This window comes from Macaca mulatta, chromosome 7 (genome assembly GCF_049350105.2).
Source record: "Macaca mulatta isolate MMU2019108-1 chromosome 7, T2T-MMU8v2.0, whole genome shotgun sequence".
NCBI lineage: Eukaryota > Metazoa > Chordata > Mammalia > Primates > Cercopithecidae > Macaca > Macaca mulatta.
The window spans coordinates 101,321,808-101,339,607 of record NC_133412.1 but is presented as its reverse complement, the minus strand read 5'-3'; positions in this window follow the sequence as shown (position 1 = coordinate 101,339,607).

Here is a 17,800-nt window from a genome sequence, read left to right as displayed (position 1 = left end):
CTTACTCAAGGTTGGTTTTGTCTTTTTTTTCCCCCAAAATGTTTTAATGAATAAAATGAGCCAAACTGAATAGCATATAATTCAAGGACTGTTCAGCAAATAGAAATCATTCTAGATATCTGAGGCAATGCCACTATAATAAATAAGGCATTTTTTTACTTCCCAAATTTTGGAAAGGAAGAGAAGTCATAGAACGTCTTTGGAGAAAACCACCCCATAGCTGCAATTCAGAACTCAAAAAGTCTCATAGTACCCACATTTCCACCTAATTTATCTCTCATGAACCTCAATGCAGAGCCTGGACAAGAGTGTTAGTAAGGTGTGATTGCTGCAATTGCTTCTCTATTCTTACATTTCTACAACCTTGCTGTCATCAGCAACAATAAGGGGATGCCCCCCCCTTTCATTTCCTTCTTCCAAATTTCACACGGGTTCTTATGATGGGTAAAACTTAATTTCTAAATAAGGATTAAGCCTGCTAATTTGTGAAGATAGAGGCAAAATGTGCAAAGATTGGAAAGAGCTTCACTACAAGGCAGAGCAATGACCAAATTGGGCAAAAATGAGAAAGCTTAGGTTCAATAAGAGCTGGGGTTGATGGGTGTTTGCTCTGTGTCATAATGTGTTAAACTACATTAGTGTTTTTAGTTGCTATTACCTGATTTAATAAATCCTTAATGGGCTAAGAAATTTCATATATGAACCAATTGGCTTCTGTATTATATTGACAATAGTCTTCTTTTTGCTAATCATTGATTACCTAATTAATTCATCCTAGAAAAATTGACAGTATACAATTAAAATGTTATTGTAAATTAGCAGAAAATTAATGGGTTATTTATTGGCATTTGAGGAAAAATAAAATATTTTAGGACAAGTTAATTCAAAACAATACATCAATCACAAATAAAAATTAATTCCAGAAAGATAAAAATAAATGCTATTGTATTAGAATAAAATATAAGTAAATATATAATCTTGTAGAAATAGACCTTTTAAAGTATCTCCTCAAAACCAAAAATCATAGAGGAAAACATTTTAGTTGACTGCATTGTAAACGTTACTTTCATACTGAAAGTGAATCAACTTTTGATTGTATTAACAGGACATCAACAAATTATAAATGAATCTTGGAAATATACATGGAAAAGGCAAACTACATTTTTATATAAATCACTTTTCATAATAATTAAAAAGAATATTACTGTAAAAAGAGAAAAAAGACATAATACAGAAGAAAAAATGTACAAATACCTTACATAAAACAATTCAAATCTCAGTAATGACACCTACACAAGTTTCAAACATATAGGGATAATTTTCTTTCCTAATTTTATTGAAACACATATATCATCTGGTGAGTATTAGTATTGGCAGAAATCAATTCTGTAATTATATGGAATAATTTATAGGTGAACATTTCCTTTGAAAGAGAATTTTGAAAGAGAGATTTTAAAAATTTATCCTAAGTACATATTTGCCAATGCATGCAAAAATGTTTCTATCAAGATGTTCATTTTAGTGGAATATTAATTAGAGTAAAAATTTAAAAACAAGCTAAATGTCCAAAAAACTGGACTGGTAAAATAAACCAAGGTGCATTCTTATAATATTTTGTTAACTTTTTATTATGGAGACATACATATGTGTGTATATGTCTATATTTATATTTAAATATATTCTTGAAATAATGTTAAGTTATAACGCAATGTTGTAAAGTAGCTTCTATCAGTGTAAAACAAGTAACATTTTTCCCTGCATTTTTTTCTCTGTGTGGCTGTCTCTGCCCGTTTGGTCAAAGCAAAGACTGAAAGACTGTATATCAAAAAGTTAGTGCTGGTTGTTTCTGTCTGTTTGGACCATTTTCTTCACTTTTTGATTTTCACTGTTGTTTGAACTTTTATTCATTTAATATATATGTCTTTATTAATTTGAAAAAATATTTTAATTTTAATAAAATTTTACTAAGGAATTGTTGAGTAGATAATTGAGTAAATTAACCATTGATTCACCTTATTCTGTAAAGCAACTAGCAAACAATATCAACAAATCTAAATAAATATGAATAAGAACAATTTAAAATAATTAAAAGTAGGAGAAAAAATATAGTAACATATGACAGAAGTTACAAAAGTGCAACAGAAAATACTTTTTATGATAATAGAATGAAAAATACATACACACTGTATTTCCTTAAGCTGATTCAATATGACATAAAAACCTGAGCAATAACTGTGTAAACATGAATAAAAATATTAAGTTACATATAAAAGCACTGTATTACATTTATAGGGAACTATCTTTTAAAAAATTTAAAAAGAAGAATTACATTTTTTTCAGTAGTATAGAAAAAGACCATCACTATGCAAACAGTTATATGAACCTTATTAAAACCTACTTTTCCAGCCTGACAAATTCAGCAAACACAGAAAACATAACATGGTAAATGTCAAATTGGAAATAGTGTTTTAGGAAAATGGATTTGGTTGAAAGGCACAAAATGAATTTTTTGTGGGAGAAGTTAAATGAAGAAACCAACTAAGAGTATCTGAATTAAAACTGAGTTGAATGAAAAGGAGGAATAAAGGAAGCATTTTGAGAAAAGCTATAGAAATCAGTAGTAAGATATTTGACTGAATAATGTTAACCCTGGAAAAATCATGTATGATCTCCATGATCAGTTACTGCAAACATAAAATCTGAGTTGCCATAAATTGTTTGTTTTACAGTTGTGGTTCTCAAAATTCCCAGAAGTCAATGGTGCTAAGTTAATATAACAATGGCCTTGGTGTGTGTGTGTGAGATGTGGGGGCAGGGTAGAGTTGAGGGGAGAGACAGAATGATTGAGGTTTCCATTCCTAAATTCAGCTGAAATAGGTCAATATGATTTTAAGAAAAATGGTACTCTAAGGTTAATAATCAGAAATACCATCATTGTGACATACATCTTCCCAAGTCTGCTCCCTTATCCAGCCTTTATCTGTTTATTCTGGTGTTTACTTCCATATTTGCAAATGATATTCTTCAAATACCCTTTTTTGCTTATCAGTTTCAGGCATTTGGTTTTTACTGATTTTCTACTGTGGTAATACAAATTAGTTTTCTTAATCACTACCATGAAGTTCTCACTTAACATCCTTTCCTCCTCCCATTAAAGTACATCTCAATATTTGATTAAACAAATTTGTAAGATTTACCTTACACTAACTATGATTGACTATGGTGATACAGAAATATTTGTTTCTTTTTTCTTTCTTATTTCTGACATTCACAATCTCCTGTTCTCTCTTAATTTTCTATCATTTCTACTAAGAAAATTGTAACCCTTGGTGACTGTTGTATTACACATAGTAAACACATTAGGGGCTCTATAAGAATTTTTTATTTTTTAATATTCTTGAAGACCTTCTTGAGCCCTTTCTCCAATCCTTTGATCTGGACTAGTTGATTTAATATTATGTCTTTTTTTTTCTTGGTTTACATCCTACTTTTGTGGATAACAACCTAAAGAACTTCTGAAGATACATGTTTGGATAATTTACATTACATAGATTTTTTGATAATATATTTTAGAAAATATGTTTATTTGAGCAACATTTTGATTATTCATGTGTTTATATATCTAAGTTAAAAAAATATTTTCCCTCCAAAATAGCAAGGCATTCATCTATATTTTCTTCTAGCTTCCAATGCCACTGTTCTGATTTTTGATCCCTATATGTGAACTGTGCTATTCTCTCTCGCAGTTAAGGTTTTCTTTATGTCTGTAGAATCTTGAAATTTTTTTTGAAAAAATATCATGGTGTAGTAGTGTTGTACTTCAGGTACACTTGACCAATCTTTTTAGTAGAAAATTAGCGTCTTTAAATTTTTTTAAAAAATTACTTGACCTCTAGTATTTTTCCTTCTTTTATTTTGTTGTTTGAATTTTCTGTTATCTGGCAACTGATATTGTTAAACTGATAATGTATTTGATTTTCATCTTCTATTTTGCATTTATTTTATTTTTATGCTAATTTCAATGTTTTTCTTGAACTGTGTCTTGTATTTTTCAGTGTGTCTAATGAGACTTGTGAATGGGAGATTTTATTACAGAAAATTCTCTCTGATAATTTTCACTGGGGTTTGTAAACTTTTAGTATCTGCAAGTTTTTCTCTTGGGCCGCTTTCCTTCCTGAGAAAGGATTTGTCCAACTTCCAAACGAGGGTTATAAATCTGGCTGCCAGAATTATTGAAATGAAGATGGAATACATAAATAAAGGTGCAAATTTGGGGGAAGAATGAAAGACTAGATGATCTTTAAATTCTAGCATTCTTTGTGTCCAAATATTAAAACTAGGTTAATGATGAAATGAAGCTACACATAACAGAACTGTGGAAATTATGGATTCAAGTTTTTTTTAAGAGCAAGAATGATGCCTTTTACTCTTGATTTTGAAATGATGTTGAGAAATCTAAGTGAGAATGTCAGTCAACTGTACATAAGCATGGCTGTATGGGTGCTAAACAGGGCTTAATTTAAAGTTAAAATATGCGGTGTTCATTATTAAATACTTATCAGTATCTTATGCTGTATGCAATGATTTTTACAGCAGATAATATTGCTTTTCAGTACACAAAGATTTCCTAGGAAAACAAAACAAAACAAAAGCAATAAAACAAACCATACCTGGGCGACTTCTCCTCTTAAACACATGCATAATATTCTGTCGTCATTAATAGTAGATATTATCTCAAAGTATTGTCTTTATCTAATTATATCAAAGCAAAGAAAATACTAGAAAACAAAGTTTAAGACATAAAATTCACTGAAAAATTAGTGCAAAATCAAGTCTACTTAATCTATTAATACAAAGACGATGGAGCCTTATTTTCACATGCAATGTTGAGTAGAACCAGAACATCAGGGCAGTGTGCACAGAGCACATTCTTCCTCAATGATGAGGAGCATCCTCTGCATTTGGCCACTGCTACAGTTTAGATATTTGCTGTGATGCCATCTGTTAAGGTTGATTGTGTAGTGACCTTAGGCAGTCTGAAACCTGTTCAATTGAGACCATAGATAGTGTTCTGGGTGGGAACCAGGAGAACAGATGGTAGGGTTGGAGATGAGGAACTTGTTTGTTACAGCTGATGAAAATCATTCTTCTTGCCAAAGCCATTAAATGCTATATCCTTGGCACAGCATTTCTTAACAAACAGGGTATCCCACTTGGTGGGTTAGCTGCAGGTGAATTGAAGCAGTCAACAGTCCCTAACTATTTAGGTTTGTCTAGTTCTTTACTTTTCCATCCCTAATATCGTAGGATGAAAACAAGGTTCCGCAACAGGAAACAGTTTGTGCTCAGTTATGTAGCTTTAAAAATATACCTATACAATGGGAACTACAACTGGACTATAACTTGGCAGTTAATTAGAAGTTTAGAAATATCTTTAATTGAATAAAATTGAATAGACAAGAAACTTCTGTAAGGAAACTGGGTAAAAAACTCAAATAAATCAACTTGTAATATCCATGTACATTTTAATGAAGACATCAATTCCAATTGTTTGAGAAAAATGTATTAAAATCATTTTAAAGAATATAACAGTGTGTGTGATTAGACAAGATGATTATTATGAATTGAGTTTTGCAACTTTCAAAGCAGAAAGTTTTGCCCACCCACATAGAATTTCATATTTGATAGCCTGAAAATGCTACTCATCAAAAGTATGAATATCTAAGCTATGTAAACCACAGAATTATTTTAAAGCATTTTCTTAAGCATAAGATATTTAAAAGTCAAAGTCAACATGAAAAAAGTGAACATTACAGATAATAAAAACTTCTGGAATTAAAAAGAAAGCATAAAGTTAGAGGGTGCCTTTCACTAATCAAATTAATTGTTTCCTGGGAGGTTACACTTAAAGCAAATCTAGCTTCTATGGAATTGGTGTAATGTAATTTATTTGGCCAAGTCCTGTGAATTAAATGTTTGTTGTCCTCAGTAACATTTCCACTTCCTTTGATTATTGTTGACAATGTTGCAGAAATATTCCTGTATATGCTTCTTGTGTCCATACCTCAGTATTTTCTAGAGAGAATATATTAAAGTGGGATTTTGTTATGATAGAGTAGGTGAATATTTAATATTTCCATAACTCCCTCTCAAGTGGCTCTACCAATTTAAATTCCTAGAAGTGCTATGAAATAATCTATCTTTCTACAAGTCAAAAACAGGTAATCTTAACAAATGTTTTAATTTTTGCTAAGATATATGAAAACATGTATAATCATTGCTTTTATTTATATTTCCTATGAGGTTGAATATGTTGTGTTTTCTTTGTAATTGATTAATATGAGAGAATACTCATTTATTTATTTGTGTTTATTTTCAATAGATTTTTACTGACTAGTTATTTTGTATTAGGCAAAGACTACATAATGGTGATCAAAGTTGAGACAATGCCTGACTCCTCAGAAGTTATAATGCAGTGAGGTGTCAAGAATAAATTTTCTCCAGTTTGACTGCTCATTTTTAAATTTTTTTAAAAATTGACTTTATAAATAATATTTTATTTATAATTTTTAATTCATCCCAAGACTGTGGTTGTTTCTATTAATTATGTTGTGGTATCTGTAGTTTTGCTACCTTTTTTCACTCTTGACTACATTTAAGGAATTTTTATTTTCTGTATAAAATTCAGAAAAAGCTCTATATTTTATGAATATATTTATAAATTGTAGACAGTTCTTTCTGTTTTAACATATGTTATGGCCGGGCACGGTGGCTCAAGCCTGTAATCCCAGCACTTTGGGAGGCCGAGACGGGCAGATCACGAGGTCAGGAGATCGAGACCATCCTGGCTAACCCGGTGAAACCCCGTCTCTAGTAAAAAATACAAAAAAATAGCCGGGCGAGGTGGCGGGTGCCTGTAGTCCCAGCTACTCGGGAGGCTGAGGCAGGAGAATGGCGTAAACCCGGGAGGCGGAGCTTGCAGTGAGCCGAGATCCGGCCACAGCACTCCAGTCTTGGCGACAGAGCAAGACTCCGTCTCAAAAAAAAAAAAAAAAATATGTTATTTTCTTAATTTTATTTTCTGTTTTTTTAATGTTTCTTCTTTCCTAGATATACTAATTGAATGCTAAAGTAATTTTTCCTTGAATATATTTTTTAATTCTAAGATTATTGTGTAAAATTGTTTTTAGAGTTACTAATTTTCCTTTGGAAATTTGGTTCATCTTCTAAATTTTATTTTAATTAAATTAATATTTAATTATATTTTGTACTTTCTGACACAATAATCGTTTTGATACATATCATGCTTTGGTGTTATTTTAATTTCAGTTTTTTTAGAATACAAAAATGAACACTTTATTAATAAATTTAAAGTTTATAACACCTTGATCAGGGAATGTGATCTGAATAATATCTTTAAAAAATTTAATCAGTGTTTTTAATTTATATGATTAATTTTGCAGAGAGGAGGCAGCACAAGATTGGAGAATAGAAGCCTACACTGTTTGTCCCCTCTGCAGGTATACCAAATTTTAACAACCATCTGCACACAGAAAAGCACCATCATAAGAACCAAAGCTCAGGTGAGCAATCACAGATAAAATCAGTTAAAACCTGAGTTTAACTTCATCTTACTAAAAGAGGCCTCGAAGAGGGTGGGAGAGACAGTCTTGAATTGCCAAAACCACCCATCCTCCATCCCTAGCAGCAGCCTTGCAATGAAGAGAATTTGTGCCTTTGAGGGAGGGAGAGTGCAGCAACTGCAGGACTTTACATTGAACTCAGTACTGCCCTGTCACAGTGGAGAACAAAGCTGTGCTGGGCTCAGCCAGTGCCCACACAGGGAGGAGGTATTTGGATCAGACCTAGCCAGAGGGAAATCACCTAGCCCAGTGGTCAGAACTTGAGTGTTTTTGCAAGCCTCACCACTACAGGTCAAAGTGCTTTGAGGTGTTAGGTAAACTTGAAAGACAGTATAGGACACAAGGCTTGTAATTCCTGGGTAACTTCTGGGGCTGAACTTGGCCCAGAGGCAGAGGACTAGGGAAGCAACAACATAGTGTATCACCAGCTGGGATGGCTAAGGGAGTGCTTCTGCTATCCTTCCCCCAACACCAGACAGTGAAGCTCACAGCAACAAAGTGACTCCCTCCTTCTGCTTAAGGAGAGGAGAGCAAAGAGTAAAGAAGACTCTATCTTGCATCTTGAATACCAGCTCAACCACAGTAGGCTAGGGGACCAGGCAGAGTCATGAAGTCCCCATTCCAGGCTTAAGCTCACAGATTACGTTTCTAGACGCACCCTGGGTCAAAAGGGAACCCACTGCCTTGAAGGGAAGGAACTAGTCCTGGAAGAATTCATGGCCTACTGACTAAAGGGTCTTTGGGCCCCGAATAACTAGCAGTGTTACTCAGGTAGTACTCCACTGGGGACTAGGGCTCTGAGATGTGCTGTCTTCAGATGTTTCCCAACCCATTCCCAGTTGTGGTGGTTATGATAAAAGACTCCTTCTGTTTGAGTAAAGCAGGGGAAAAGTAAAGAGGATTTTGTCTTACACCCTAGGTACCAGCTCAGCCACAGTAGGGTGGAGGAACAAACAGGCTCCTGGGGTCTCTGAATCTAGGTCTAAGCTCTTGTATATAATTTCTGGATCTTCTCTGGCCCGGAGGGGAGACCGAGTCCTGAATGGTGAGTCCTAGGCCTAACAGCATTCACCATAAGCTAATTGAAGGGCTCTTGGGCTTTAATTGAACATTAGTGGTGAGCTGGCTGAACTCCCCCATGGGCTGCTGGTGGTGGTGGCCACAAGGAGAGGCTCCTCAACTTGTGAAAACGGGAGGGAAGAGTGGGAAAGACTGTCTTGTGGTGTGAGTGCAAGCTTAGCCACAGTAGAATACAGCATCAGGCAAATTACTAAGGTTTTTTTTTTTTTTTTTTTTTACTTTAGTCTCCGGCTCCCAGTCAGTATCTATGGACCTGCCCAGGGCTTGGTAAAACTTGCTACCCTAAAGGGAAGGACAAAAACCTGACTGGCCTCACCACCTGCTGATCATAGAGCTATAAGGTCTTGAGTGAACATACATGGTAGCCAGGTAGTATATACAGCAGATCTTGGGTGAGACACAATGCTGTGCTGGCTTCAGGTCTGACCCACACAGTTCCAGTGGTGGTGGCCACAGGGGTGTTTTATCAGGACACTCTCAGTTCCAGGCTGCTCAGCACAGAGACACTCCATTTGTTTGGGAGAAAATAAGGAAAAGAACAAGGGTCTCTATCTCATAATCCAGAAAATTCCTTTGAAACTTATCCGAGACCACCAAGTTGGTACCTCTGAAGTCTGCAAAAACCACAGCATTCATGGGCTTTGGACTCAATTTCCCTTGGATACCTCGAAAGAATTCCCAAGAAGGACAGGCATAAATAAGCCCAGACTGTAAGGACTACAACAAATACCTAAGTCTTTCATGCCCAGACACCAATAAACTTCTACAAGCATCAAGATCACCCAGGAAAACATGACCTCACTAAATGAACTAAATGAGGCACAAGTAATCAGTACTATAGAAACAGAGATAAGTGAGGTTTTAGACAGAGAATTCAAAAGAGCTGCTTTGAGAAAACACAAAAAAATTCAAGAAAACACAAAGAAAGAATTCAGAATTATATCAGAAAAAATTAACAAAGAGATTGAAATAATTAAGAAGAATAGAGAAAAAATTTCAGAGTTGAAAAATGCAGTTGACATACTGAATAATGCATCAGAGTTTCTTAATGACAGAACTGATCAAGCAGAAGAAAGAATTAGTGAACTTGACAACAGGCTATTTTAGAATACACAGCCAGGGGAAACAAATGAAAACAGAATAAGAAAGAGCTAGAAAATAGCCACAAAAGGGAAAATCTAAGCATTATTAGCCTTAAAAAGGAGGAAGGGAAAGTGAAAGAGATAAAAGTAGGAAGTTTATTCAAAGAGGTAATATCACAGAGCTTCCAAAATTAGTGAAAGGTGTCTGCTTTCATGTACAAGAAGATTATAGAACACCAAGCATATTGAACACAGAGAAAACTATCTCATGGAATTTAATAATTACACTCCCAAAGATCAAGGATAAAGAAACTATCTTAAAAGCAGCAAGAGAAAAGAAACAAATAACATACAATGGAACTCCAATACATCTGACAGTGGACTTTTCAGTGGAAACCTTACAAGCCAGTAGAGCAGCATGAAACAGTTAAAGTACTGAAGGAACATAACTTTCATCTTAGAATAGTGTATCTGTTGAAAATATCCTTCAAGCATGAAGGAGGAATAAAGACATTTCCAGACAAAAGCTGAGGGATTTCATCAGCACCCCACCTCTCCTATGGGAAATACTGAAAGGCGTTTCTCAAGTTGAAAGAAAAGATGCTAGTGAGCAAGAAGAAATCATCAGAGTGTACCAAACTCACTGGTAATAGTAAGCACACAGAAAAATATAATATTATAACACTAATTTTATGTTAAGTAGAAAGACTACGTAATGAACCAAGCAAAAACAGTAACTACAGCTTTTGAAGACCTGGTACAGTAAGACATATAGAAAAACAACAGAATGTTGAAAAGTGGAGGGATAAAGTTAACATGTGAAGTTTTCATTAGGTTTTTATTTCCATGTTTGTTTGCTTTTTATGCAATCACGATTAAGTTACCATCAGTTTAAAGTAATGGGTTTTAAGATAGTCTTAGCAAGCCTCACAGTAACCTCCAATCCAAAACTATGCAACAAATACACAAAAAATAAAAAGTAAGAAATTAAATTGCACCACCAGAGAAAATCACCTTCACTGAAAGGGAGACAGAAAGAATAAAAATAAGGTGGAGAAGACCACAAAACTATTAGAGAACAAGTAACAAGATGGCCGGAGTAAATTTCTACTTATCGATAACAATATCAAGTGTAAATAGACTATACTAATAATTAAAAGACGTAAAGAGGATGAATGAATTAAAAAAACAAGACCCATTTATCTGTTGCTTACAAGAAACATACTTTACATATAAAGACACAAACAGACTGAAAATAAAGGAGTGGAAAAAGATATTTCATGCCAATAGAAACCAAAAAAAAAAAAAAAAAAAGCCAAAATTGCTAAACTTATGCCAGACAAAATAGATTTCATGACAAAAAAACTGTAAGAAGAGAGAAGAAGGTCATTATATAATGGTAAAGGAGTCAATCTAGCAACAGGAGATAATAATTGTAAATATATATGCACCCAACACTGGAGCACATAGATATATAAAACAAATATTACTAGAGCTAAAGAGAGAGATAGAGCACAATACAATAATAGTTGGAGGCTTCAACATTCCACTTTCAGTATTGCACAGACCTCCCAGACAGAAACTCAAAAAAGAAAGATTAGACTTAATCTGCACTGTACAACAAATGGACCTAATAGATGTTTACAGAACATTTTATCCAAAACCTGAAGTACACATTCATCTCTCCAGTGCATGGATCATTTTCAAGGGTAGGCAATATTTGGGTTACAAAACCAATATTCAAAAATTAAAGTAATATCAAGCATATTCTCTGACCACAATGTAATAAAACCAGAAATTAATAATAAGAGGAATGTTAAAAACTATATAAACACATGAAAATTATATAATATGCTTTTAGATGACCAGTGGGTCAATAAAGAAATTAGGAAAAAAAATTGAAAAGTTTCTTGAAGCAAATGGTAATGGGAACACAACACATGAAAATCTATGGGATACAGTGAAAGTAGTACTAAGAGGAAAATTTATAGCTATAAGAGCCTACATCAAAAAGAACAAACACTTCAAATATATAACTTAGTAATGCATTTTTAAGAACTAAAAAGCAAGAGCAAATAAAAATCAAAATTAATAGAATAAAATAAATAATAAAGATGAGAGCATAAATAAATTTTAAATGAAGAAAACTATACAAAAATGAATGAAATAAAAAGTTTTATTTTAGAAAAGATAAAATTGACAAAGTTTTATTTAGCTAGACTAATGAAGAAAAATGGAAAAATAAAGAAAATCCCATATACCCAAATAAAGAAAATCAGAGATAAAAAAGAAGACATTATAACTGACACTGTAGAAATTCAAAGGATCATTAGTAGCTCCTATGAGAAACTTATGCTGATAAATTAAAAAAACCTAGAAGAAATGGACAAATTCCTAGACACATACAAGATTGAGCCAGGAAGAAGTTCAAAACCTGAACAGACCAATAACAAGTAACAAGAAGAAAGCAGTAATAAACAGTTTCCCAGTAAAAAAAAGTCCAAGACTCAATAGCTTCAATGCCAAAAATTTACTAAATATTTAAAGAAGAGCTAACACCAATCCTACTAAACTATTCTGAAGAATTGTGTAGAGATTCTTTCCAAATTCATTCTACAAGGCCAATATTACCCTGATACACAAACCAGACAAAGACACATCAAACAAATATATCTCTGATAAATATTGATGCACAAATTCTCAACAAAATACTAGCAAATCAAATTCAACAGTATGTTAGAAAGATTATTTATCACGACCAAGTGAGATTTATCCCTGGGATGCAAGGATGGTTCATCATATGCAAATCAATCAGTGTGATACATCATATCAACAGAATGAACGTTGATTTTTTCAATTGATGCTGAAAAGCATTTGATAAAACATAAAATTCCTTTATGATAAAATGCAAAAATCTGGCCATAGAAGGATTATAACCCAATGTAATAAAAGCCATGTGTGACAGACCCACCTCTGGTCTCATAATAAATGGGAAAAAGCTAAGAGCCTTTCCTCTAAGATCTGGAACAAGACAATTATGCCCACTATTACCACTGTGAAATGTCACAGTACTGGAGGTCCCAGCTAGAGAAATTAGACAAAGAAAGAAATACTGGCATCTAAATTGGAAAGAAAAAAAGTAAAATTACCCTTGTTTGCACATGATATGATATTATATTTTCAAAAACCTAAACACTGCATGAGAAAACTATCAGAACTGATAAAAAAAATTTAGTTAAGTTGCTGACACAAAAACAACATACAAAGATCAGTGACATTTTCTTACCAACGGTGAAAAATCCAAAAATGAATTTAAAAAGTAGTCCCATTTAAAATAGCCACACATAAAATTAAATATCTAGGAATTAACTTAGCTAAAGGAGTGAAAGCTCTCTACAATAAAAACTGTGAAAAAAAATTGAGGAGGACATAAAAAAAGAAATATATTTTATGTTCATAATTGGAAGAATCAATATAGTCAAATTGTCCACACTACCCAAAACAATCTACAGATTTCATGTTATCACTGTCAAATACCAATGACATGCCTCACAAAAATAGAAAAAAAATTCCAAACTTTATATGGGACTACACACAAAAAAAAATCACAGAACAGCCAAAGCTAGCCTAAATAAAAAGAACAAAATTGGAGGAATCACATTACCTGACTTCAATTTTTACTACAGAGCTATAGTAACCAAAAAAGACACATACACTAATGGAACAGAACAGAGAACCCAGAAAATCTACACACCTACAGTGAACTAATTTTCAAGAAACTCACCAAAAACATACACTAGGGAAAACACAGTCTCTTCAATAATAGTGCTTGGAAAACTGGATATCCATATGCTGAAGAATAAAACTAGACCCCTTTCTCATGCCATATACAAAATTAAAACTAAAGACTTAAATTTAAGACCTCATGATATAAAACAACTAAGAGAAAACATTGGGGAAACTGTAGGATATTAGACTGAGCAAAAATTTCTTGAATAATACCCCACAAGCACAGGCAACCACAGCAAAAAGAGACAAATGGGATCACATTACTTTAAAAAGCTTCAACACAGCAAACAACAAACAAGGTAAAGAGAAAACCTCCAGAATGGGAGAAAATATTTTCAAATTACCCATCTGACGAGGGATTAATACCCAGAATATATACAGAGCTCAAATAACTCTATAGAAATAGAAAAAAAAATCTAATAATCCAATTTAACAATGTACAAAAGATTTGAATAGATGTTTATCAAAAGAAGACATATAAATTACAAACAGGCATATAATAAAGTGTCAAAATCATTGAATCATCAAAGAAAGGCAAATCAAAACTACAATAGGATATCATCTTACTCCTGTTAAAATTGCTTTCATCCAAAAGACAGGCAATAACGATTGGTGAAGAAGATGTGGAGAAAAGGGAACCTTGGTACACTGTTGGTGGGAATGTAAATTAGTACAATTACAATGGAGAACAGGTTGGAGGTTTCATAAAAATCTAAAAATAGAACTACCATATGGTCCAGCAATTCTACTGCTGGATATATATCCAAAAGAAAGGAAATAAGTATATCAAAGAGATATCTGCATTCCCATGCGTGTTACAACACTATTCACAATAGCCAAGATTTGGAAGCAACTCAAGTGTCCACTAACAGATGGATGGATAAATAAAACATGGTACATTTATACAATGTAGTACTATTCAACCATAAAAAGAATGAGAGCCTGTAACTTGCAACAACATGAACAGAACTGGAGGTTATTATGTTAGGTGAAATGAGTCAGGCACAGAAGACAAAATTTGCATGTTCTCACTTATTAGTGTGGCCTAAAATTCAAAATTATTGAATTCATGGAGATAGATGGTAGAAGGATGATAGAAGGATGGGAAGTGTAGTGGCAGTGGGGGACAGGTAGGGATGCCTAGTGGGTACAGAAAATAGAATTGATGAATAAGACCTATTTTACGGCACAACAGGCTGACTACAGTCAAAACAGGGTGACTGCATTTGTCGATTTCCACATCGCTAATAAAGACATACCCAAGACAGGGCAATTTACAAAAGAAAGAGGTTTATTGAAATTACAGTTTCACATGACTGGGAAGGCCTCACAATCATAGCAGAAGGCAAGGAGGAGCAAGTCACATCTTATGTGGATAGCGGCAGGCACAGAGAGCTTGTGCAAAGAAAATCCCATTTTTAAAACCATCAGGTCTCGTGAGACCCATTCAGTATCAGGAGAACAACACGAAAAAGAACTACCCCTATGATTTAATAATTTCCGACTCAGTCCCTCTCACAACACATGAGAATTGTGGGAACCACAAGATGAAATTTGGGTGAGGACACAGAGCCACACCATATCATTCCACCCCTGGTCCCTCCCAAATCTCATATCTTCACATTTCAAAACCAATCATGCCTTCCCAACAATCCCCTAAAATCTCAACTCATTTCAGCATTAAGTCAAAATTCCACAGTCCAAAGTCTCTTGCCTATGAGCCTGTAAAACCAAAAGCAATTTAGTTACTGCCTAGATACAATGGGGGTATAGGCATTGGGTAATACAGCCATTCCAAATGGGAGAAATTGGCCCCCATAAAGGGACTACAGGCCCCATGCAAATCTGAAGTCCAGTGGGGCAGTGAAAATTTTAAAGCTCCAAAATGATATCCTTTGACTCCATGTCTCACATCCAAGTCATGCTGATGCAAGAGGTGGGTTGCCATAGCCTTGAGCAGCTCGACCCTTGTGGCTTTGCAGGGTACAGGCTCCCTGCTGGCTGACTTCATGGGCTGGTGTTCAGTGTCTGTGGCTTTTCTGTGTGCATGGTGCAAGCTGTAGGTGGATCTACCACTCTCGTGTCTAAAGGATGGTGGCACTCTTCTCACAGCTCCATTAGGCAGTGCCCCAGTAGGGACTCTGTGTGGGAGCTCCCAACCCACATTTCCTGTCCACACTACCCTAGCAGAGGTTCTCCATGAGGACACTGCCCCTATAGCAAACTTCTGCCTGGACGTCCAGGAATTTCTATACATTGTCTGAAATCTAAGTGGAGGTTCCTAAACCTCAATGATTGACTTTTGTGTACCCACAGGCTCAACACCATATGGAGGCCGCCAAGGCTTGGGGCTTGCACTTTGAAGCCCCACGGCCCGAGCTCTATGTTGGCCCCTTTCAGTCGTCATGGGAGTGGCTTGGACACAGGGCACCAAGTCCCTAAGTTGCACATAGCACAGGAACCCTGGGTCTGACTCAGAAAACCACCTTTTCTTCCTAGGCCTCTGGGCCTGTGATGGGAGGGGCTGCCATGAAGACCTCTGGCATGCCCTGGAGATATTTTCTCCGTTGTCTTGGTGATTAACATTTGACTCCTCTTTACTTATGCAAATTTCTGCAACCAGCTTGAATTTATCCTCAGAAAATGGGATTTTCGTTTCTATCACATTGTCAGGCAGCAAATTTTGTGAACTTTTATGCTCTGCTTCCCTTATAAAACTGAATGCCTTTAACAGCTCCCAAGTCATATCTTGAATGCTTTGCTTCTTAGACATTTTTTCTGTCAGATATCCTAAATCATCTCTCTCAAGTTCAAAGTTACACAAATCTCTAGGGCAGGGGCAAAATGCCACTAATCTCTGCTAAAACATAACAAGAGTCATTTTTGCTCCAGTTCCCAACAGGTTTCTCATTTCCACCTGAGGACACTTCAGCCTGGACTTTATTGTCCATATCTGTATCAGTATTTTGGGCAAAGTCATTCAACAAGTCTCGAAGAAGTTCCACACTGTTCCACATTTTCCTGTCTTCTTCTGAGCCCTCCAAACTGTTCCAACCTCTGCCTGTTACCCAGTTAAAAAGTCGCTCTCATCATTTGGTATCTTCAGCAGCATCCCACTGTATTGGTACCAATTTACTGTATTCGTGCTTTTTCACACTGCTGATAAAGACATACTCAAAACTGGGCAATTTACAAAAGAAAGAGGTTTATTGGACTTACAGTTTCACATGGCTGAGGATGCCTCACAATCATGGTGGAAGGCAAGGTGGAGCAAGTCACATCTTACATGTGGATGGCAGCAGGCAAAAAGAGAGCTTGTGTGGAGAAACTCCCATTTTTAAAATCATCAGATCTCATGAGACCCATTCACTCTCATGAGAATGGCATGAGAAAGGCCCACCACTATGATTCAGTAACCTCTCTCCAGGTCCCTCCCACAACACATGGGAATGATGGGAGCTACAAGATGAGATTTAGGTGGGGACACAGCCAAACTATATCAGTGACTAGAGTCAAAATAATTTGGTTGTACATTTTATAATAACTGAAAGAGTATATTTGGATTTTTTGTAACACAAAGGATAAATGCTTGAGGAGACAGATATCCTATTTTCCATGATGTGATTATTATGTATTGTATGCCTATATAAAAACTCTCATGTGCCCCATAAATATGTACACCTACTATGTAGTCACAATTAAAAATTTAAAAAGTTTAATGTTTTACATCTTTCATCAGCTTTTGGAAATAGACAGTACCCTACCTTTTATTTTGACAGTAGGTTTTCTGAAAATTATAGAGTTGTTTTATCAATTTTTCCTTTATTATATCTATTGCTACATGAGACTCACATCAGTTTAGTAATGGTATTAATGATGACGATAACTGCTACCATTTGGTGAACAATTATATGCCCAATATCATTTGTGTGAATTGACCATGACATTATTTACTTGTTCTTATTTGTTACTGTTTTTGTTTCCTTATAAATACAAACTTACAAAAACTATGCAATAATAGTAAGAGAACACCCATACATATTTTACCAAGATTCACTAATTTTTACATTTTCTTCAGTTTGCTTTATCATTGTCTCCTCTCTCTCTCTCTCTCTCCCCCCCTCCCTCTCTTTTATTCTCTCCCTTTCACTTTATGTCTATTGGTAGTAGTTATCAATTGTAGTTTAACAGATTACTTTCAAAACT